At 35.3% G+C, this 25,480-nt stretch overlaps 1 long non-coding RNA gene across 2 annotated transcripts in view; it reads left to right on the top strand.

The window, feature by feature from the left end:
* Window positions 1–8,079: 8,079 nt before the first annotated feature.
* The window catches only part of LOC144305344 (uncharacterized), a 95,290-nt gene continuing 77,889 nt past the window's right edge, over window positions 8,080–25,480 (top strand). For both annotated transcript variants that reach the window (XR_013372384.1, XR_013372383.1), the window contains exon 1: window positions 8,080–8,254. This is a non-coding gene — a long non-coding RNA (uncharacterized LOC144305344). The remainder of the gene's footprint in view (window positions 8,255–25,480) is intronic.

Below are 25,480 nucleotides of genomic sequence, written 5' to 3'. Positions count from 1 at the left end.
AGTCATCTGTACATGAGGTCATTGAAAAATAAACATCAATATGGATGTCAAACAAGAGAGTATAGAATAAGAAGTGAAGTGGGACCAGAGCCAAACCCTGAAGAACTCCAAAATTTGGTGGCTGATAAAGGAACTCAAAAGAGAAAAATGCCCAAAGAAAAAAGAAAATCACTTGGTCAATACTACTTAAAAGCCAATGGTCAAGACATCATTTCTTTCCAGGAAAGATTATGCAGCCTGTGGGATGCTGCTGACTGAATTAGTCTTACCAGCTCCCAGGTAGATTCTGTGATGCTAATGAACTCTAAGCCTAGGCGCTGCCAACTTGGGATCTATGAATCCAATAAGTTGTATGAAAATTATAACGTGGTCTAGCTTGAGAGAGCAGTCAGGTTAGAGTCCGAGATGATTATCATATGATGCCACTCATATGTGGAAACAAAACAGGATCATTGAGGGAGAGAGAGAAAAATAAAACAAGACAAAATCAGAGAGGGAGACAAATCATAAGAGACTCTTAATCATAGGAAACAAACTGAGGATTGCTGAAGGGGGGCGTATGGGAGGATGGGGTTACTCAGTGATGGACTGTAAGGAGGGCACGTGATGTAATGAGCATTGGGTGTTATATAAGACTGATGTATCACTGAACCCTACATCTGAAACTAATAATACATCTTATGTGAATTAATTGAATTTAATTAAAAATATATTAAAAAGAAAAGTTTTTAAAAAATGGAGTTTAATTTTAGAGCAGTTTTAGGTTCACACAAAATTGAGCAAAACCTACAGAGATTCTTGGTATACCCCTGCCCTCACCATTTTTTTTTTAATGCAAAAATTTTAGGAAATTTCCTAAAACATTCCCAGAAAAAATAAAGAATCGGAATCTCCAAAGGCCATGTGCTTTGTTGAGATTTCTTTTCAGGGATGCCTGGGTGGCTCAGCAGTTGAGTGTCTGCCTTCTGCTCAGGATGTGATCCTGGAGTCCTGGGATTGAGTCCCACATGTGGCTTCCTGCATGGAGCCTGCTTCTCCCTCTGCCTATGTCTCTGTCTGCCTCTTTCTCTGTGTCTCTCATGAATAAATAAATAAAATCTTCAAAAAAAAAAAAGAGAGATTTCTTTTCAAGTAAGCAATGAAGTCTTTAAATTGATTTTTTTCTATTTGGGTTTTTTTCTTAGAAAGGTCTCTGCTCACTTAAATTATATAAGCTTCATGCTAAAACCTAACTCTATGCCTACGTCAGCCCCTTCAAAGTCCCTAATATTTGGCCATGGACACAAGGCTATGCAATAACTAATTCTTTACCTGAGACAACTTCCTCCTAATAACAAATGAGGTTTTATAGAGAGCCCTATAACTCCTTGCTGCCTTGGTTCTACCCTCCTGCCCTAAGTGTTCTGGGTATATAGAAATATTAGAGTGGCATAAAGTGTAAAGATTTTGTTAAAGCCAACCGGAAGCCATTTGCCACAGAAGAGGTACTGAGCAAACAAGTAGACCAATACTCTCAGTCAGTTTATGTAAAGCAGACTTTGTCAAAACTAGCACAATGAGCAGAATGGGTAAGGTGGCAAAAAGGGAGATTATGTATGGGTGCAAGAGCATGGACTTCTACTTACCAAAGCCATTCCAGCTCTGATCCTTTCTGAATATCCAACAAATTGAACAAAGACTGATGTTTGAGCCACCGATATGGCATTATATCTTGAGAAGACCAAATGGCCACTTGGTGGCAATTTGACTGTATTGAGTCATTTTTATTCTACTCCAATGGTCCAATAGTTGTCCTTACAAGGATAGATACTTAACTTTGCTATGTGTTGTATCAGATAGCACCGTATATCCACGTCTTTCAGAATACCTGATCTACAACCATGGAATGCCACACAATACAGCATCCAGTCATGGACCCACTTGATGGCAAGAGAGGTGTGAGATTAGGCCTAAAACAATGGAATCTTAGAAAGGGAGACAGAACGTAAAGACTGCTCACTCTGGGAAACAAACTAGGGGTGGTAGAAGGGGAGGAGGGCGGGGGGTGGGAGAGAATGGGTGACGGGCACTGGGGGTTATTCTGTATGTTGGTAAATTGAACACCAATAAAAAATAAATTAAAAAAAAAGAAAAGAAAAATGGACTCAACAAGCATAAAAAAAAAAAAAAAATGGAATCCACTAGTCATACCACGTACCGTGTCATCTAATGGCAGCCAACCTCAGGAATGCAGGAATAGCCTTCTAAAGGTACAGCTGAAAGACAGCTCAGAGGAAGCTGAAAGGATGGTGTACCATCTGTCAGGATACAATACATTTATCAGGTCAGAAACCTTTATATGCTAGGCCCCAAAAGGGAAAACATACAGTCCAGGATCCAAGATACAGAAGCAAGAATGTCTCCACTTACCAGCACTGCCAGTGACTCACTGAGATTTTTTTTTTTTTTTAATTTTAATCTCCTTACATTTCTGGTTTCTAGAGAGACCCAGCCAAAATCTTAGTTTGGCTACAAGTTAAAGCTCTTTGTGCCCAAAAACCAGGAATCAACATACCTTCAGGGGTAATTGATCACAGTCAGCAGGAGATATGGCTGCTTTTACACAATGGAAACTGGAAGGAATATTTGTGTAACCCAGGTGATTTAATTGGCTGCCTCCTGATTCAACTTTCTTCCGTTGTAATTGTGAACAAGCATATGATGCAACCCCAGGCTAAGAAAGTCGTGACCATCGAGTGTTCTGTCCCCTAATTATGAAGGATTGGGTCACAAGCCACCAATACCTGAATGAGTGATAGCTGAAGGCTTGAGGAATTAAGAATGGGTAGTGAGGAAGGAAGAGTGCCGTATTGACTGCAGTGATTGGGGTTGTTTATCCTACTAACTTTTTCCAGTGTTTACTCTCACAAAGAAAGACTCACAGGGACAATGGAATAGCTGTTCCCAAACTGCGTGGGAGGAAATTGAGAATGAGCAGGGGAAGGCTCTGGAGAGATCATCAGACTGGGGTGTAGATTTGATACAAAGTCAAAGAGGAAATGAGAAAACGTTGGACGGAAGTGTCCTGTGTTATAAGGAGGTCTAAGAAAGATGCAGCAGAATTTTGGTGAGTCCTTGAGCTAAAGAAATCTGTCAGAGTAGTCTCAGATATCCAAATAATGAGTTTGCTTTTGTTTTCCTGTGGCACCAAATCATTGGCTGAGAGCAGCCTTTGGGAGGTGTTGCCTTAGAAGCAATAGATTTTAAAACGGAGTCGCTGAAACTATCAGTTAATCTTTGCTTCTTATAGCTGAATATCTGCAAGCACAGTTCCATGGTCATCATAGTCATTATTTACTTAGATCATAATGTTCATTTGAAGCATAAAATTGACCTGACTACAATGTGAGAATTACTAGGAAAAATAAGTAAAGATCATCATCTCCAATAATCTCCCCAGAAACCTTTATATCTCTTTATATATCTACTTCTGGGTTCATTCAAACATCAATTCTATCTGATTGTGGCCTACAAAATACTCTTGATTTTTTCCACTGTTTTTATCAGGTCTTGACTAAACTTCAGGAACAGACTTCTAATAAGTATTCCTAAATCTGGTCTCACCTTTCAACACATTTGGAAAATAGCTGTTGGTATAATCCCTCTGGGCAAATCCCTCTGGGCAAATCCCTAGCTGTTGGTATAATGAACAGTATGTTCTTTTAACTGGCCTGCCCCAAAATTCCTAGATGTTCCTTAACATACAATGTCTACCATTCCAGCTTCAACTCTTTATACTTTTTGCATACTGAAGTAATGATAGAATTTCCAAAACTCCCCGTACATATTTTCTCTTTCTCCAAGTTTTTTATATATGACATTCCTACTTTCTCCTTCAGAAAAGTAGAGGAGGGATGGCCTATCACATCTATCACTTCCTCTGAGGAGTTTCTCAGGAAGACTTCGCCATTCTACGTATTTGCTCCCATAATAAGTAGGTGTTCCATCCTTTAAGATATTACATTGACATTGTTTGTTTATAGGTATGTTTTGTCTTTGGCAGAAATAGTATAAATAGAGACCTAGGTTTGATTTTCAGCCTTCAGACTTACCATATACGTTTCCTGAAAGTTTTTTTCATCATTTGCCAAATGGGAAAACAATAGCTTTCATGTATGGCTGGTTTAGGATTAAATGATATAATGCCTGGGGTGCCTGGGTGGCTCATTCGATTGAGCATCTGCCTTCAACTCAGATCATGATCCCAGAGTCCTGGGATCCAGCCCCATGCTGGGCTCCCTGCTCTGTGGGGAGCCTGCTTCTCTCTCTCCCTCTCCCCTGCTTGTTCTATCTCTCTGTCAAATAAATAAATAGAATCTTTTAAAAAATTAAAATACAATCTTTTAATGCCTAAAGAGATTTGCAAACGATGATTAGATATTATTACTACTAGCTAAACATTATTGAGTGCTTTCTCAGTACCAGGAGGTATTCTAAATATCTTCTCAAGTCTTAAATTCCTAGAGGTTTTACTATCTTTATTTTAGAAATGAGGACCTGAAGCAGAAAGAGATTAAATAAATTGCTCACTTCACATTTATCAATTGTTAGTGTCAGGATTTCAACCCAATCAGTTTGACAGAAGAGCACGTGCTCATCCATTAAACTCTTAAATGTTGGCTGCTTTATATATATTTCCTTTCCTTGATTTCCATACCCTTATTTTTTCCCAATTATATAGTTTTGTTTTGTTTTAAAGACAAGAAGTGACTCTTATTTGTATGGACCATGTCTCTATTCCCAGAAACTAAAGCAATGACTACAAATAGAGCAAGTACTAAATACCTGGAAGTTAAATGAATGAATTCCCACCTGTGGGAAAGCATTGCTTAGGGAAAGCCAGTCTTCGGTGCAACATCTTCAGGCAGGTTTAGGAGGAATCTGCTATGAACTAAGTTGTGTTCCTCTAAAATTTATGCTGAAACCCCAAACTTCAGCATGTAGTATTTGGAAATGGGGCCTTCAACAGGCAGTTAGGGTTAGATGACATGGTAAAGGTGGAGCCCCCATGGTGGGACTACAAGAAGAAGAGTAAGAGTGAGAGTGGGAGAGATGGTTCTCATGCTGCCATGTCATGACACCAGTGAGAAGGTGGCCATCTGCAAGCTTACCAGAAACCAATACCTTGATCTTAGACACCAGGCAGTCTGTAGTATCCTGTTTTAGCAGTCAGAACTATTTAATACAGTGTCTAAGCCCAAGACACACTTGTAAAGCACTAATCTGTGTCAGGGCATGCTTTTAGCGGAAATTCTGTGAGTGTAATTAGACAGGCAGGGTCAGCCAGGATCATGGGCATACCTGATACCGAAGCTTATCAGCAACAAGGTACATGGCACACTGAGATAGAGTCAGAAATAGAAGGTCAAGGTCACATCAATAGAATAGGCAGGTGGATATTTAATAAATGAATGAAATCAGAACTAGTTTCTCAAACTAGGACAGCTGTGCAAGCAGGGTCAAGAAACAAACTGTTGGGACACCTGCATGGCTCAGTGGTTGAGCGTCTGCCTTTAGCTCAGAGTGTGATCCCAGGGTCCTGGGATCGAGTCCCATATCGGGCTCCCTTCTGGGAGCCTGCTTCTCCCTCTGCCTGTGTCTCTGTTGTCTCTCTGTGTCTTTCATGAATAAACAAATAAAATCTTAAAAAAAAGAAAAGAAAAGAAACAAACTGTTCCTAAGTCCTTGTGCTCTGACACTTCCTCTAAAGACGGATGTGCCTTTATTTGTGACTCATCATGTTTTCTCTTATCTTCACCTTGACAAGGGTAAAAAAGGGAAGAATAAATTGAGGGCTAGGATTTGGACCACATCTGATGTCATATGTTGGGTTAAGAAGACTGTGCTCTCACCTAGAGACTGTATGACCTCATGGGAAAGCTTTAGAGAACAAACAACACCACAGAGTTCCAATTTGAAGCAAGTTTACTATCTATGTCAGGAAGCCTTGACCTGAAGGCTACCCATAGGATGAAAGTGATGGGGAGCATAACTTCCTGGGCTGAATGGGCCTCATCAGCGTAGAGCAATATACAGAGAAGAGAGGAGGCTTTGAGCAAAGCTGCTAACACTCTGAGACTAAGAGATGCTCCAGCTGGACAAAGGGAACAGGGAGGGGAAAGAGACTGTCGCTAGGGTATTTGCCACATCTAACGTGAGACAACATGCAGTCACGCATTATCTTCCATTAGGCTCCCAAACCCCATCCAAACACATCAATAGTTATTTGTTCCACTATCCTATTCCACCTCCTTAGATTCTTGCATCTCCCTTTGTCTTAATAGCTAATTAAGACAATTAAGACAATAATTGTCTTAATAGCCAACCTTTGGCCAGGACCTAATCCTTCCTATCATGCCCATTGCAATAGGAATACTGTAGACAGAATATTATTCTAAAACACAAGAGATATTCTAGTGCCGGTGACTCTCAAGTATTCCCCATAAATTTCAAGATACTACAGTTCACAATACACATATGTCCTTCATGATTTGGCATCGTTTTTAGCTATTCCATCTCAACCTTCTACTTCACCCCACCTTGCGCTATATACACCAGCAATACCTGTGACTTTCCAAACAACTTCTTCTCTCCTACCTTTGGACTTCTGGAATTCTCTTTATCCATTTTATGCTTCTAACAGACTCTTCCTTAGATGTCATGTATCATATAGAAACTTACCTAATCTGTGTAGCTTTTTTTTATGTCCTTAGGCAAGTTTAGGAGCTTAGTCTTCTACGGTCCTACTGCATTTCATCTTCAGAACACCTGATAGCACTTAGCATGTGGTGCTGCTATTTTGCTGAGTTGTCCTCTTCACCTTTAGCCTGTGCATGTTTGTGTCTTCCCTGACCTACCAAAACTCAAATGTGAAACTGTAATCCTTAATGCGATAGTATTTGGAAATGATGCCTTTGGGAGGTAATTAGGTCATGAGAGTGGAGTCTCATGATGGGATTAGGACCCTTAGAAGAGAGAACTGAGAGATCTTGCATAATCTCTTTGCTCTCCAGCATGTGAAGATACCACAATAAGACACTAACCCACAAGTCAGGAAGCAGGCCCTCACCCAGATCTGTTAAGTGTCTTGATTTTGGGCTTCTCAGCCTCCAGAACTGTGAGAAATAATGTTTGCTGTATTTTTGTTGTAGCAGCTCACAATGACTAAGACAGACTATAAGCATTTTAGAGCAGGGACAGTGTTCTTTTGGATAAACAATGTTAGATGGTTCTTGTCACTTAAGAACTTTCCATTAACCTGTTGTTTATGAATGAACTAATAAAGGAAAGAATATTGATTTAGAGCCTTTATCACTAATTAATCTGATTCTGTCAGTCTTACTCTTCTCTCTTCATCAGATGAATTTTGTCTAGCATGGAAAGGGAATACGGTGGCATACAATTGAGGAGGTGGCCTACATGGCACCAATGGATACGGGAGGAAAGATGTTCTGAGACAAAAAAGGGGGAGGGGGGAGTGTGGTATCTCTTAAGTCATACTAAGTAGAGATTTAGAGGGTTTTGTGTTTTTTTGTGTTGTTTTTGTTTTGTTTTGTTTTCTCTCTTTCCCCATGGATTTCTCTTAGTGGGAGAGATAATCACATAAGCATTGCTCATGAGACATTACAGCTCACTGTGAGGTGGATAATATTCTTAGGCCACTAGGGGGCCACAGGTATTCGTTCAATTTTTGGCACTTTATTTTCTTAGCTACTGCTGCGTATAATAAAAAAGATAGAAAGAAATCACCAAAACACGTAAAAGGAGAAGTTTAACAGATTCTGTTCATCCTAATAAATAACATTTTTAAGCTTGAGATTAGAAGCCAAAGGAGTTTAGGAGTTTAGAGCCATGGTCCAGGGACCAAAACAATACAAATACCCTAAGATTACAAAATAGGTTCTCAGTGTGGATTGTTTTCTTTGCCCCATGTGTAAGCTTCTCAAATGATTACAATGATTAGGACCTCTTTCAACCCTGCACAGATAGCAAGGAAAGAAGAAATAAAAACAGCAACCATTCCACAAGCAGTCACAGGGAAACAGAATTCAGAAGAGATGGAGTCGACAGGGGCAGATATAAAAATGGAAAAATGGAAAGAGCAGGTTAAAGCCTGGGGGTTGCTGTAAAAGAGGAAAAGACATTATGGGGAGTCCTGCAGTTCTTGTGAATATGCAACTTATTCTGAGGTCTCACTTCTTCTCTCCATCTTCCAGTAAGTCTTGGAAAACTTTTTTTTTTTTTTTTTGAAATTCAGTGCTAGAATGATTCATACCTTAATCACTTCCTGTAGTTGGTTGGTTGGTTTTTCATCCATTCAGTTTTGAGATAGTAATGGAACAACTATTTTGGGGGGCCATATATTGATCCAAGAGATGCATCAAGACCTTTTTAATAAATATTTCATTCCTTCATGCAGTGAATGGCCAGCATACTTCATGATCTGGTACAATGTTAGAGGCTACAGATACACAGCAAAAGAGACAAGTATGGTCCCCACACATATGGAAATCATAACCTTTTAGAAAAGACAAACACTAAATGGAAAAATCTCACAAATAATCAATTATTCATTCTAGTAGGGTTGTGGAGTCAAATGGGAGAGAGCAAGAACTAATTATGAAAGAGAGAAGGTGCCACAGGCATACCTAACCCATTTCACAACTTCACCAACTGCTAATCATTGTCAACTCTAATATAAGACTCTAATTTTACTCTTAAAGCAAATTTCCCAGCATATTTCTGTGATGAACTTAGGGAAAAGACCTTGTTCCAAAAGTGCCTACTGTTGATAAAGTCTCTGGCACTCTGTGGAACAAGTGAACAGTTTTTTACATAAAAATGTGATAGGAAGTCTGTGGAGACTCCCTCCTCAAAAGAAGGGAGGTATTTTCAATTGAAGGAATTCTGAAATGTGAGAGGAGGGTTCAACACTTACCACCTAGTATAATCAGCTTACCATCATGCTCTGGCCCCCAAAGCACAAACATATTGGCGATCTACCTTAAAGTTTGTGGTTTACAAAGAGATTATTCAAGGAGATCTCACAGTAGAGTGGGTAAGACTGTAGGCACTGTTAGTGGACTGCCCGGGATTTGATTATGACTCTACAGTTTACCGACTGTGCAATCTTGGGCAAGTCACTTAAACTTTCTGTGCTCCATTTTGTAAGCACAGTAGGAAAAAAGCAGAACCTACTTCATGAGGTTGTTGTGAGGATTAAATGAAATAATACAAGTAAATACAAAAATATCCTTGTGCACATAGAAAATGCTTTGTAAACATTATGTATTTGTATGTGTGTAGTGTATTTGTATTAAGGGTAGAGAATACTTACACAACTTCCAATATTTAGGAGTATTTTTTTTATTGTGTAAGAACCCTGTAGTAGGTAAGAATTTCTACAAATAAGCTGGGTAGCTCTTCTCAAAAATAAAGATAATGATTATCACAAACATAATAACATCATTTCAGGATATAACTACAAATATTGCATTAAAATATGGGTAAAGTTTAATGATGGCTATTTTTAAAGGGCTAATTCATTAGGAAAAAAAGAAAAACAATATTTGCCCCCCTTGAATCTCATGGTTTTCTGATGACCATGGGATTTTTTAGACTTAAGCAAAGCCTACTTCTAATATGGCTGTCACAAGCCTTTCTTTCTAGAAATGAGAATATTCTGAAATCAGGTAGACACTATACATTTTTTTTTTGATGGTAGAACAGGTAATTAAGTCAGGTTTCTGAATTCTCTCAATAGTCTTTGTATACTCCATGTTGAAAATTTGAGAATGGATTAAGTACTTTTAAGATAAGCATTGCTTTTTCCTCCTCCTTCAGGTAAATGTATAAAGATTAACATTTGTAAGACAACACTGAGTAAAACACATTAACTTCCTTCCATATCCTAGCTCTGTTTTATAATCTCTTATATCTTTATAAATTATTTTTTGTTTACAAAAAGTTAAGCATTTATTATCTGCTTATCTTCCCATGACCCTGTGAGATAGACAAGCCAGATCTTGATATTCCCATTTTTCAGATAAGGAACCTGAGGTTATATAACTTTTCCAAAGTTAATAAAACCAGGGGGTTGCTTCATCACAAGTAGAATTCAGATCTCCTCATATCAACCCATTTTTTTCTTTGCATTGTTTCCTCTTTTTCCTTTCATATCATTCTCTATTATATTTTTTGATATTAACTTATATATTTAGCCCTGTCGGCATCACTCTGAGAGAAATCATAAATATTACATATTTGAGAACACGAAAAAATTTTATTAGCCATAAAATAGAACTCTGATCATAATCTTTTTCAATGTCAACCAGTAAAATCTTACTTAAAATGCCAAGGTACAGAAAGGATGTTTGGAAAACATTCCTAATTAATTGGTATTACTCATTATATATTCCACTAAGTGTCTTTTCTTAACTTCTTATATTTGTAAGCATCTGTGGAGATTTTTCTATATAGAATAACCTAAAATGCTGGTTCTCTGATTTTTATTCAAGGATATGAACTTTGAGTAGTTATATAGAACTGAAGTATACTTTGTATCCATTCATGTCAGAATACAAGATTCTCTTCATTTTACATTAAAAAAATCACAGGTTGCAATTGAGGGGGGAAAATTAGCCTTGTTCTGCCTTATGTTGAATAATATTCATTTAATGGGTCCATAAGCACAGGAGGTAGCAGGCAGGTAATACCCCAGCTGTGAATCTGGCCTCTGGACTTGCTGACTTGTGCAATCATCACCCAAGGGGCCATGTGTTTACACACTGAATCTGAGAGCTGATGATGTATATTCTTGGAAGACACTTGTTCTCTGCTTCTGCACTTATACTGTGGATGAGATTGGAGTAGGTTAAGGCAAGACAAAAGTGAATCCTTGCACTTCATAAGATTTGAGAGGCACTAAATTGAATAATCATGGGAGCCTGGGGATTTAAGAGTTACAGAAAGAAATAAGACTAAATTTAGATACAGAAACCTTCCTTCCCTGATTCTATTTGTTGCTCTTTTCTCCCAATTAATTCTTTGGTATCCTGCTCCAAACCCTAAACCACAGTACTTCCCTCTGTCCATGTTCTTTCAAATTTTCTTATCTTCCTGATAATTTGAGAATCCTTTAAATGCTATTTCTTTGCCTTTAGCCAAACAAGCTGCCCACTAGGAAGTGCATAAAGACCACCCAGAGCATTTCAGCAGATCTGCCCAACAGTGAGCTGATGTTGATAACTGCCAATCCCAATTTGCCTGGCTTCAGGGAACCTTTGTATTAAAAAGTGCTGTCACATATTTTTAATTTCCCCGGTGAGTCAGCTCCCTCTCCATGCTGCCCCATCAAAGAACTGGATAATATCGAGATATGAAAGAAGACGTGCTGTTCCGGAATTTGCAGAGTTTTTTTTTCCTTCTTGATTCAAGAGCAAATTTGTGAACATGGAGCATTGTGTTGCATGAGCAAACGAATTAGATTAACAAAGAATTAAGAACACAATATTATAGTCACAGTTAGACCACTCTCATGTAGCCTGAATTGTACATAACTATTCTAATGTGATTGAATTGGGAAGATTCAAGCACTGAGGCTAAATCTATATAATCCTTTTTGTTCTTGTTGAAGCAGTTACTTTGAATATTTGAGCATTGTCTTTTCCTCACCTACTTGATCCAAATTTATTCAAAGTCAGGGGGATTTTCTACTCCTAAAAAGATACTTTGGCATTTTAAGTTCCTGTTTTGTTTCAGAAAAAAATTAAAGTCAGTCAGCATAGTAAACTAAATATAAGACAAGTCAACCATAAATGTTTCTATGAAGAACAATAAATTAAAATGAATCAATGTTTTCAATATGTTTACACTAGTGTCAGATCAACTTCATGATTAATCCCTTCATTTGAACAGGGCGCAGTTCGTAAAATAGCTAGTTTACTAAAGAAGCAAAATATAATGGTCCATTTAGCTTCCTCTCCTTAGACTTCACCACCCAACCTTTTTAGATCTGCCTTCTCAAGCTCTGCTATAATTGAGCTATTGATCTCTTCACTAGCAAAATCTACTCTGACCCAGTTTTCAAGCCAATGTTGATTTGATGTTAAATCAGAATGAGTATACCCAATCTCATCTGCCTGCATTACCATCAATTCCCTTTCTTCCACATCAACACTAACATGTGCACAACCAGGAGGGCTTAGAATCACTGGGAGTTAATTAAGTTTGATCTTGGGACTTCTGCATTATACTCAAAGATAAAACTCACCTCTGCTTCAACTCCAATGATTGAGTTTCCAAGCACAGGTCTCCTTTATTTTTAAATATCCTGAGTCACTCAAATGGCTATCATTCTGGTTCTTGTTCTGAGTTCCTGTTTTAGAGATTCCCCTAGCTCCCAAATTCCCAGGCAGCTGGGGTACTTCCTTTGTTTTGCCAGTCATTTCCCTGCTTAATTAACTAAGGTCCTTTCTGTGAGCCCTAGTCCATTTTTTATAGTTTTGACCAAGGGTGAACCATCCAGATATTTTGCCCTCTACTTTCTGGACTTTGCCCAATTGGGATTACACAAAGGTGGAGTGATATACAGTCTTAAATGAACTATTAGTAGTCTCTAGAGGTCTACACACCTTGTTTAAATTGAGTATATTAAAAAAAAATAATAAATAAATAAATAAATAAATAAATAAATAATATGAATAAATAAATTGGGTATATTTTCTCACTCTAATAGCTGAAGATTCTACTCATTTTCAGATATCTTCACAGCTTAGTATTGTAGAAATAGTTTGCAAATCCATGGTACTGAAAATTTTAAGTTGAATGACACTCTGAAGACTAGCATATCTTTTCTTGATCTAAAAATGGGAAGACTATATATTGATTACACTATGATAAATGAATAATAAAAATGGGAGGGTGCCTGGGTGGCTCAATCAGCTAAGTGTCCAACTCTCGATTTCCACTCAGGTCATGATCCTGGATCCTGGGGTCAAGCCCTGGCTGGAGTTCCAAATTTCATATGGGAGTTTGCCTAAGATTCTCTCCCTCTCCCTCCACGCCTCACACCCACTTGTGTGCACATGAGTGCTCGCTCTCTGTAAAATAAATAAATACAGTTTTTTAAATGGGGAAATGTGAAAATTGTAGCACACAATGAATTATCAAAAGAGATTTTTTTTCAAACATGATGGACGAAAACAAAGAAAAATTATAATAAGCAAATAATTCAAGCCTCTGTTATTTAAAACAATTTCATTTTCCTTTATTCTAAAATTATTTGGCATAATAAAAATATAGTTGTTAGGGATGCCTGGATGACTCAGCGGTTGAGCGTCTGCCTTCAGCTCAGGGCATGATCTCAGGTCCTGGGATTGAATACTGCATTGGGCTCCCTGCAGGGAGCCTGCTTCTCCCTCTGACTACATCTCTGCCTCTCTCTGTGTGTCTTTCATGAAGAAATAAATAAAATCTTAAAAAAAAAAAAAAGAATACAGTTGTCAAATGGTGAAAGGAACATAAAATATTAAACAAATAAGAAATTAATAGTAGGATTACAAGTTTTAAGAATCTTTAAATAACTATTTCAATGATCCCAAAGGCAAATTATGAGAACATATTTACTGAGGTCAAAGTTATAGCTTCTTAAAAATGATCAGCATCAAATGAGCATCAAATGAGAAAAGTAATCAGGGAATTGTGTTACCACATATTATGACTTAGTAAAGGGTATAGGTTTAAAAAAAATACTGTATTAATATAGGGAATATCCAAATAGATCAATAAAATGACAAAACAGAAGTAGATCTGCATATTTTGGGGATCTTAAAGAATGACAAAGCTGCTATTTCAAATCAGTGGGAAAAGGTGGTTGATTTAATATATGGTTGTGAAATTGTATTAAACCCATCATGATTCTCCCTCTGAGGTTATAAAGGTTGTCTCCTTCCCCTGAAAATTTTGATTTTCTGAAGGAAGGTAGATACCTGACCAAAATCGTCTCCAACAATGCCAGAAAGTGGATTGAGCATGGTGAGGCAGATGTCGATAGGAAAAACTTTGTATGCAGAACAAACTGATTTCTATCAGTAAACTTTGTGACCTTAGCAAGTTACATAATCCTTCCTGGAATACTAACCATTTTGGCTAGACTTCCAAAATTGTTAATATAAATTTGATTATAGTACTCTTTTATACCTTAATATTCTCTTTGCTTAGATTTATTATCTCATCCTCATCCTTTATATGTTTTCTTCATGTGTCCTTAATTTTTTAATTACAAACTTCAAAGCTATACTGTCCTTATAGATCTTTGCAAAAAACCAGATGTTTGTTTTCTTACTCAAATCTAGTTTTGATATGTAATTTATTAATTTCATCTTTTATACATATATTGTGGTTTTAGAGATTATTTATTTATTTATTTATTTATTTATTTATTTTACAGCACAGGGTCAGGGCAGGAGCAAAGGGAGAGAGAGTCTCTCAAACAGACTTGGTGCTGAGCTCAGAGCCTGATGCCAGACTCCATCTCACCACCCTGAGATCATGATCTGAGTGGAAACCAAGAGTCAAACACTTAACCTACTGAGCCACCCAGGCACCCCATAATTGTCTTTTTTATACATAATTCATATTTGCTTCTTTTTACATCATTATAAGATAAAGTCTGATGAATTTTGCTCCCTATATTAATTTTCTCCATCGGAGTTTAAGTCATCTTTGCATTGGTTTGTGTGTGTGTGTGTTTATGTGTGTGTCTTCTTTTTATCTGTTTTTGCCCCTTATGCAGTTGGAGTTCTTAAAATATTTAGAATTTGAACAATCTATAGATATACATATAGATATATAGATATAAATAGATTTGTTATTAGTGATATTAACAGAATATGCACCTGTCACTGGTTCTGCATGCACATGTAGCATTTGATTAATGCATCCCAATGGCAGCTCTGATGAATTTATGCATTGGTGTGTAGTTAGGGATAGAAGGGATTACACATTCACTTCAGACCTGCAGTATGTTTTCCCACATGGGGATGTATTTCCCTCTCCTTTCAATAGTATTTAGTATCACTTGGAACCCATTCCAAAGTCTCGGGTACTCTGACCATTTCCAATGTCAGAACTGTTCATAGCTCTGTTTGTGGCTTTATATCTGAAAATGGCACCGATCAGCTCTCCTCAGCTTTTAAATACTAATGGGATCAACTTTCATTAGCACCTTTATTATCCTTGGCTGTCCTGCAGAGATCTTGGAATTTAGGCTTCACAGTTCTGGAAAAAAAACAAACATTTTTAAAAATTACTGTTTTAATTATATGTGGTAAAAAATTCTTCCTATCCATTGGGTTTTGGCATCATTTTGATCCTATCTATATCTTCTTTTCCAGAAATAGCTCGCGGATAAATCCAGTTGGTAACTTCCTAGAATGTTGGTATTGCTAAGTATTTATTTCCTAGTTGTTCTGTTTATAATTTTTGCTCTTAAATATTTGTCAGTTTAGTGGGATTTGGGAGAGACAAGTCAACCATTTTGCATTTGATACTTTCTGTTTTTGTTTAACTATAGAACCATATGATGCCTGAGAACACTGGTTCTCAAATTTTAGTCTGTGTTGGAATCGCCTGAGTTTCTGATTTGACTAGTAAGATCCTGGCAGTCTGCATGTCCAGCATGTTCCTGAATGATGCCAATGCTACTGGTCAGGGAGTCATATTTTGAGCATCTCTCTAAGGAGTATCCCTGCAAGTAGGTCTAGAAATATATTTTTCCTCAAACCTAACTGCTGAAATGAGGGTTTACTCCTTATTAATTATTTGAGTGAAACATTCACTTTCAGGTGAGGAAAATTAGAATCAGTAAAATTAAGGGACTAGCACAAAGCTGATTGATCGGTTGACTCAGGAAAACCTGAATAACACATTTGGTCCAGGAGATAAATGAAGTGGAGCCTGCTTTCTTCTTAAAGTATAGGATTTTGTGTTTGAACTTTCCACTTAGAAAGGCAATCTTGAAATCAGGGCTGTCCTCTAATACCTAAGTGACTGTTCTGTTCGTTGGTACATCTATTTTTTCATTTGGTCTCAGAGCACTGCTGTAAACTTGTCAGTGTTGGCAGAGTTAAACAGTAAGTTTAACATGTATCAACTAATATCAACTTCCTCTTGCTCTTTTGATCCTTTGGCTTCTTCCTTTTCCATTTCAGAAAAGATTTCCTTATAATTTCTGTGTGGGTCACAGGACTTGTCCTTTTTCACTGCTGTCACTTAATTGACAGTTTAAACTAAATTATATTTAAATATTACACAGACTACTTATCATTAAGTTATAATTGCAGTGAAATTTAAGCTAGAATCAATATTAAGTGTTCACCCAAACCATTGCATTCGACTTGATTAATGATTGCAATTGATTGATGTGAATTAAGAATGGCAGCGCATTTAAAAGCATTACAATGATCAGCTACATTTAATTTTCACAGCAATGTCCTCTTGGAATGTTTCACATGTTAATGGTCTTGGAGTTCAGAATTCTATACTAGGTTCTAGAAATAGCAATCAGAGATTTAAGACAATACTGTTCTACCCATTGTTTAAAATATCCAAATATAAGAAACTTACATTCCCTAATTTACTATAAATATTTTGACTTTTTTGACTCAATCTCACATCTACATTTAATTGAATCTCACATCTACAAATTTCTCCCTGAAGTTGTCAGGTAATAACACAAGAATATACATAGAAGAAGAGGGGCATCTGGGTGGCTCATTGGTTAAGCATCTGCCTTTGGCTCAGGTCATGATCCTGGGGTCCCGAGATTGAGCCCTGCATTGGGCTCCCTGCTACAGCAGGGCATTTGCTTCTCCCCACCCCACTGCTCGTTCTCTCTTTCTCTCTTTCTCCTATTCACAGCCTTTCTTAAATAAATAAAATCTTAAAAAAGAAGAAAAGAAGGAATACACATGGGGTATGTTAAAACTTCCATATTTCAAATGTTCAGGAGAAAAGTTCATATTTTACTAAACTTGTCCATAAAAAGATCAAAAGACAGTGATTTATAACCATGTTTGAAATTTGGGCAGCACTTAATTTATCTAAGAAATAGAGACCAAGGATGAGTGCAAGCACACTGTGCCTCAAGACTTGAAACTGGAGTCACAAACTGCTATACAGATCTGCATATATATGACGTTTGGAATTACATTTGTTCTTCCTTTCTCAAATACTAACAGAAAGGTTGCTTACTTCATTAGCGGAGGTAAATTAAATTGATTTTTGTATTTATAGTGAATTCAACAGCTTCTCAAGGCAAAAAGTAAGGATAATCCGATTTCTATCTTAAAAAGAAATGAGGTTGAAAGATTGATACAGTGAACATATAACCAAAATTTTATCCCTAGGGTCTTATTTTCTATTTCTTTCTCTCTCTTTTTCATTTTCCGCCCCCCACTTTTCCAGAGTTGAAAAGAATTCTGGTTTCTTAGCTAACTTGTTTTGGCTTTCATCATATCAAAAATGGAAAATAGCCAGTTGTGGAGAAAATGTTGATGATTTTGCAAGGTACAGGAATGTAGTTTAAGGCTTAGCTATGTATAAGTCAGCCCTTTTTTCTGCCAAAAGGAATAAACCTCTCAGTGAACCTACGAAGTTCACCTTGAAGTTCATGGTGAAGTCAACAGAACACTTAACACAAAGGGAGAACAGAGTAGAAGTAAACAGATATCTACCAATCACAAGGTACAGTGGAACATTATTAATTCTACCCCACTGAATTAAGATCTTGTCATGTCAGTTTAAATGTATTCTTGGTGGAGAAGTGGGGGAGTAGAATATGTTTGCTAGCTGAAAGTACTGCCTGTATATTTAAAATATTTATATAGCACATTTTCTGGCTTGGATCAAAGAAATCAATCTTTTTCAAATACTTAATATAAAATCAATCTGTGTTTGAGAAGTGAGGGAGTATTTTTTTTTTTTTTTTTTTTGTCAACTGCAAACAGTTGAAGATGGTTTCCTATGGATGGCTTCATCAAAGTTCCTCTCTATATTCAGAGCTTTAAAGGGGTCAATATTTTATAATTATTTATCTGTTTTCAAACACATTTTTTCAAAAAATAATTAAATCTAATGTTATTTTAATCAGGAAGCATTTATGGCAAATTATGTGTATTTTGAAATGATATCTTATTTTTATTACTGGCTTGTGTGATAAAAAAATTTTAATTTATTCTGTTCTATATAATAAGATGTATTAAAATTTGAAATGTATTTTATATATGTGAGAAGTATTATAGTAACTTGCTGGTTCTGTTATCATATTACTCCTTTTGCATGTCTACAGTTTTAGGCTGTAGAATTTTAGGAGAGAGTTATCATATAGTAATTTGCCATTAAAAGGACTTTTGTCAAAATGTGCTTATTTCTGCCCCATTAGGGAGTTACCTCAATACAAACCTTACTGACATGAGAATGAGATTCTACATTTAATCTTGAATATAGGTTGCAGTATAAATCCACTTTTAAAAAGAAGAGATTATTCATTAATTATAAAAATAAATTCAATGAGGAAAATATAAAGGTGAGAAAAATTCTTCATAATCTATCCAAAAGAGATAATTATTTTTAACAAGATAACTATTTTAACATTATTTATTACTCTCAAAAATATGTATACCCTTCAGTAGACTCTGAGCTTAAAATGGGAGTTTTTAGACATATAAATATGCACTTAATAAAATGTTGAGAAAACTTTAAAAAAATAAAATAAAACTTGACCCATAGTTACTACAACACAGCAGAAAACCTGTAAGGAAGTGAAACACTTCAATTTAAAATTGAAAACCCCAAAAGACTAATTACTGCATTTGCATTTCACACTCGTTTTGGCCAATCACATTGGTATTTCACCTGGCAATAATCTGCAAAAGGCTATAGTACCTGAATCACGTTCTCTTTCCCACAGCTTCAAGAAATGAAGATATTTAGATATAAGTACAGAGTACAGAGTATATGATAATACCACAGAAGCCAAGGGCTGTTGTGTTTGCAAAATAACTAAGCAGGGGATCGCGTGACTGAAGTGTGTACCCTCAACTAGATGTTCTCTAGTGCTTGGCAATCCTGGTGTGGTAACGCTGAACCTGAAGAGGTTGGCCTCCAGAGCCACCATGTGAGGCTTGAAATGCTGTGGGATGCTATGCTTTGCCCCTCTGCAAAGCTGTCAGTGACTGCAGAAAAATTTCACAATTGTGGGCCACATGCTAGGTGTTTCTAATGTAATTTTTTCTGAATATAAATGCCAATAAAGTTTGCAAAAATGGAGCCATTTGCAATTCTTACAATATGCGTGTACACAATTTGCTAAAATTTACTTTATGCAGTAATGTATCTTAATTTGGTAAAAAAAAAATATCTGAACATACCTAAGGTATTAATTATGACTGAAGCTATGTTTGTATTTGAAGATAAAATTCATACACCTATGCTAAACCTAATTTGGGTAACAATATTATAAGAGTCCATTCTTTTTTCAGTAACTCACTACAACTAATATAAGCATTTTAGGAGTTATTTCTTATCATTTGTTATACTCGCATTCTCCATGACAAGCACAGAGATGTTGTGCTTTGCATATAGTCATGATGAAATCTTTTCCGTAGACCAGAATATTGATTATTTGTATGTACACGAGCATTAATTTTTTCCATGATTATTATCATTTAAAATCATTTCCCTGTCTTTACTTATGGACCACAATTACTCTTGTTCATAAAAAAAGAAAATTGCTTTCTAGGACACATTAATATTTCAATGTCTCTATAGCAAGATATCTAATGGTCTCATATGAATAACAACACGTTGTGCTTTCTTTGGTTTAAATAAGAAATACAAATGTGTGGGAAATATCAGAAAGGGAGACAGAACGTAAAGACTGCTAACTCTGGGAAACGAACTAAGGGTGGTAGAAGGGGAGGAGGGCGGGGGTGGGAGTGAATGGGTGACGGGCACTGGGGGTTATTCTGTATGTTAGTAAATTGAACACCAATAAAAAATAAATTTAAAAAAAATTAAAATAAAATAAAAACCCTCGAAAAATAAATAAATAAATAAATAAATAAATAAATAAATAAATAAATAAGAAATACTTCTAGATGCAATATGTTTAGTGACTTTTTTGTTTGTTTAGTAACATGTATTCCTTTTGCATTACTTGGTTTCTGCCGTGGTATTTTACTGACTCAAATTATATTTATAAATAACATTTAAACCTTAAGAATTAGGGGTGCCTGATGGTGCAGTTGGTCAAGCCTCTGATTCTTGGTTTTGGGTCAAGTTGTGATCTTATGGGTCCTGAGATTGAGCCCTGCATCAGGCTCTGCACTCAGTGCAGTCTGCTTAAGACTTTCCTCCCTCTCCTCTTGCCCCTCCCCCATCTCTCTCTCTCTCTCTCTCTCTCTAAAATAAATAAATCAATCTTCTAAAAACATAAACTTTAAGAATTAGTGAGGGTTAAAAATTAGATTTCTTTGTGATAAGTTTTAGCAAAGTTGGAAATATTTTCCTATTCCATAGAGCAAAAAAGAAAATTTACTAGTCTCAGTAGTATTATAGGCCTCAGAGATTTTCACCCAAAAATTAAGTTTAGTTATATAATTGGCTGTATAACTCTAAATAAATTCAAATACACCAGAATGGTAGCCTAATGACATAAAGTTGTTTATTTTAGCTGCAAAATGACAATCAATAACTGAGAATTCCTTAATTACAGTGATCTGAATTTAAAAAAAAATGTCCTTTTTTCTAAAGTTAGTTGAATCTTTAAAGCATTTTTTCCTGTGAGATAAAAGCATTTTCTACTACAGCTTTTGTTTATATCACCCAAAGGAGCATCAAAATGGAATAAATGGAAATTGAGGCAATGATTGTTAAGAGACAGTAAATCATGTTCAGAAAAAGCAAGGATAGATCTATTGTTTGAGGAAGAGTGTCCTGTTAATAAGGGAAAGAAAGTAAGAAGAACTTTGTAACAAATTTTACTTCCCTTTCCTTCAGTTAAAAAAAAAGAAAGAAAGAAAACTAGAAAAAGCAGACTAAATAAAGCAGAGGTATAAATTGAGTGAGGAAAGTATAAGAACACATGTAATTGTTTAAATGGAATTAGGACACTAAACTCAGAAAATTTATCCAACAATGTCAAATGAATTCATAGATGTAATTTCAGAACACCTGTCAGTAATCCTAACAAACTCATAATAAAAGGAAAATATGCCATAAGACTAATGATGGGTAAATGCTTTCTAAATGAAGGAAAGAATAGAAGCCAAAAATGACAGGTAGATTCTGAGAAAATTCTAGAATAGATTATATGTTTCAGAAAGTTTCATTAGCATAACTTTAGAGTTGTGATTTCAGAGGAAGAAAAAAATATGAGAGATATTCAAGATTCAATGGGATGTCATTAAAATGAATATGGAATGGTTGCCTAAAGCTAAAGAAATGCAGACTCCACTGAGAAATCAATGAAGTTTGCTAAATCTGTATGGATGTGAAGATTTTCACCTAACCATATCAGATTAAAGAATACCAAGTGAATAACATGCAGACCTGGGGGACTCTTATTTATTAAAAAAAGAGGGATCGGAAAGTTTATCTATCGCTGGAGAAAACTCAAGAAGATGTATACTGTCCCTCAATCCCTTGCTTTATCTTCAATCTTGGATAATAAACTATGTCAACTCTCTGAGAAGTTGGGATTTTAACAATCACAAATTATCACCTTAATAGCCTCAATTTGCCAGAAATGAGAACATTTCCCCCAGAGTTGGCAAATTATCTTTTCAACCTCCACAATATTTTTAAGTTAAGTACAAAAATGAGGTGAATTCAAAGGACTAATTTAGTAATTTAGAGATTTTTAATTGTCAGAATTAATCCCACTAGGTAATCTTTCTGCTTTTTAATTTGAATTAAAGTATATACTTACTGGATGTGTTATTTTGTCAGCCAAAGTGTATAAGATATTTGAACGAGTTTTAGTTTTTAATTTGTGAAATTTACATGAGTTATTTAAGCATTTAGAAGGATTTTTCTTGTTAGCACGGTAAATGCAAGCACCCAGTCCAGCACTTCCAGTTACTGTTACAATATCGGGTATGTTCAGGTTTAAATGCATTAAACAATGTTTATGGATGTTTGATGAACTAAGTAAATACATTAAACTAAATCTTTTAAAAGAGAGTTTAGTTTGTTCAAAAAGTTACTTTAATATTAATATGAAATAGTAAGAATAATTGTTCCTATTTTGCTATACTTAAACATAAAATAATAAATATATAATTTAAGTTTTTTCTACCTTTTGGGGGTTACAATTTACAAATAAAATTGTAAGATATTTAAAGTGTATAATGTGATGATGTGATACACACATGCCTTGTTAAAAGATTCCCCCATGTAGGTAAATAACACATCTACCACCTCACATATTTACGTGTTTTTGTTTGTTTTTGGTCAGAACATATTTTAGAATTATCACATGATCTGGCAATTCTACTTCTGCTATATAAATCCAAAGGAAACTAATCATTATCTCATGAAGAAATCTGTATTTCCATATTATAGTAGCATTATTCATGAAGTAGCCAAAGTATAAAAATGGCATAAGTGTCTATTGGTGGATGAATAGGGTAAGAAAATCTGATGTCTATACTGATATAGATAGATGATAAAGATCTAGATATATTTAAACTCAACTTTAAAAAAGAAGGAAATCCTGTTATTTGTGACAACATCAATTAAATTTGAAAGTGAAGTAAGACAAACAGAGAAATGAAAATACCACATGGTATCACTTACAATTACAAAATCTAAAAAAAGAAGAAAAAAAGATAAACTCATAGAACTAGAGAGTAGAAAAGTGGTTACCAAGGTCTAGGCAGTGGGGAAAATAGGAAGAGGTTGGTAAAAGGATACAAACTTTCAGGTATAAGATGAATAAATTTTGAAAATCTGATGTATAATTGGTAACTATAGTTGACAATACTGTTTTGTGTAATTGAAACTTGCCAAGAGAATAAAACTAAATAAAAATATTTTTAATTTTATGATGAATCTCCATACTGTTTTCCTTAGTGGCAGTGCCAATTTATATTCCCACTAGCAGTGCACACGGGTTCCTTTATCTTCACATCTTCACCAGCATTTGCTATCTCTACTTGTTTTGATAATAGCCTTCTTAACACGTGTGAGGTTATATCTCATTATGGTTTAATCTGCATTTCCCTGCAGATCAGTGACATTGAGCACCTTCTCAAGTACCCATTAACTATCATGTGTCTCCTTTGGAAAAATGTCTATTCAGGTCCTTTTCCATTTTCTTGGTTGGGTTATTTATTTATTTGTTTATTTTACTTATTGCATTGCATGAGTTCCTTGCATATTTTGGATATTAACCACTTAGTAGACATGTAGCTTGCAATTATTTACTCTTATTCCATAGGTTGCCTTTCCATTTTGTTGATGGTTTCCTCTACTATGCAGAAACTTTTCAGTTTAATGTAATTCCACTTGGTTATTTTTGGATGTTGGCTTCCTTTTGATGTCAAATTCAAAAAGTCATTGTCAAGATCAATGTTAAGGAGCTTATCTCCTATATTTTCTTCTAAGAGTTTTATGTTTTATGGTTACAGGTCTTACATTCAAGTCTTTAATCCATTTTGAGTTGATTTTCTGTATGGTTAAGATAAAATATATAATTTGAACTTAAGAATTTAAACCATTAGATTCTGAATTTTTAACTTAATAAATTAATGCTAATTCATGACTTGGGTAGCTAATAATACTATTCTTTACTATTCCATGAAGCCATTTTTAGGCTTGCAGAAGTTCATGCAAAAAGCATACTTTAGAATTCTGCTTCAGAATTGCCCTCGTTTCATAAATAAAATATCTGACAATTGAACAGACAAAATATATGAAATAATCATTCAGACATTGAAAAACAAGTTCCATTGGGCTGTAATCCCTGAGAGAATATAAATACATGAACTGAGTCTAACAATATCCTGATTACTAGTAGGCAGTTTCCAGGAGAAAGCCTGGTAGTCTCACTGAGTTGAGGATATAGAAATTAGATTTTGGGAAGATCTAAACAGTTAGAATTTATGGAATTGAATTCAAGGGATGGAGGAACTGCACATAGACAGGATATTGAAAATTTAAGATAAATGCCCTTAAGGCATTGGTTGAGTATTGATGTATGCATGTGTTGAAGGAGACTCCCATAGTCCAAGCAAGAACTGGTGTTTAGCAATGTGACTCAAATCTCACACAAGCTGTAAATAGTTTGTGTTGCCACCAGCGAGAGTCGAAAGACCCTGTAATATAAGGAATGTTGGGTAAAGTCTTGATAGATGTCTCACACCTTAGCAGCTGGGGTTACATTAGTCCCTGAGATAAATCTATGTAGAATCTGTCCAAAGAAAGCTTATGTTGGGGTCTCACAAACTCCTTATTTATGTATCAGAACTAAATCCAACATGTTTTAAACAATTCAATTAAATCCGGAAACAAACAACAGAAAATTCAAAACTGTCCAACATTTAATAAAACATTATCAAGCATGTAAAGAAGTAGGGGATATACCAACGCAGGAGAAAAATCAGTAGTAGAAACAGACCCTCAAAATAATGAAGATGATAAAATTTATAGACAAGGTTGTTAAGACATCTATTATAAAAAACAATGAACAATATCTATAAAGTACAGAAAGAAAGAAAGAAAGAAAGAAAGAAAGAAAGAAAGAAAGAAAGAAAGAAAGAAAAGATATAGATGGGTCAACTGAAAATTCTATCCCTATCTAAATTATCTTACAAAGATGGAAGTTAAATGGAAAAATTTTTATACCAATAAAAGCAGAGGAAAAACTTAAAATTTAAAGAAAGTTCTTCACATAGAAAAGAAAATGATACCAGAAAGAAAGTTGTGTCTACAAAAAGAAATAATCTCAGAGATGAAAAAATATGAGAATCTATATAAAAGAACTCTTTTGCATTTTTAATTTATTTAAAGGCTAATTGACTGTTTAAATACATAATAACAATGTACTGATGAGTTTATGGTATATCCAGAATTTAATTATATGACAACCATGGCTGAAATTATGGGACAAGGAAATTAAGATATCGTTCTTTTAGGCTTATGCCATATAGAGAGCAGTATAGTATTATTTGAAGATAGATAGTGACAAGGTAAACAAGTATGTTATAAATTCTAAATCAATCATTAAAACTGAATAAAATGAAGAAGTATAGTTGATAAGCTAATAAGGGACATAAATGAAATCATAACAATGGTTCAATTATTCTGGAAGAAGTAGAAGAAGTTGAAAAAAATGTTGAAGAACAGATGGGACAAATAGAATAGCAAGATATCTATA

Source organism: Canis aureus, chromosome 35, assembly GCF_053574225.1.
Source record: "Canis aureus isolate CA01 chromosome 35, VMU_Caureus_v.1.0, whole genome shotgun sequence".
NCBI classification, from domain to species: Eukaryota; Metazoa; Chordata; class Mammalia; order Carnivora; family Canidae; genus Canis; species Canis aureus.
The sequence above is the reverse complement of the archived record's forward strand: the minus strand, read 5'-3'. Positions and strand labels throughout refer to the sequence as shown.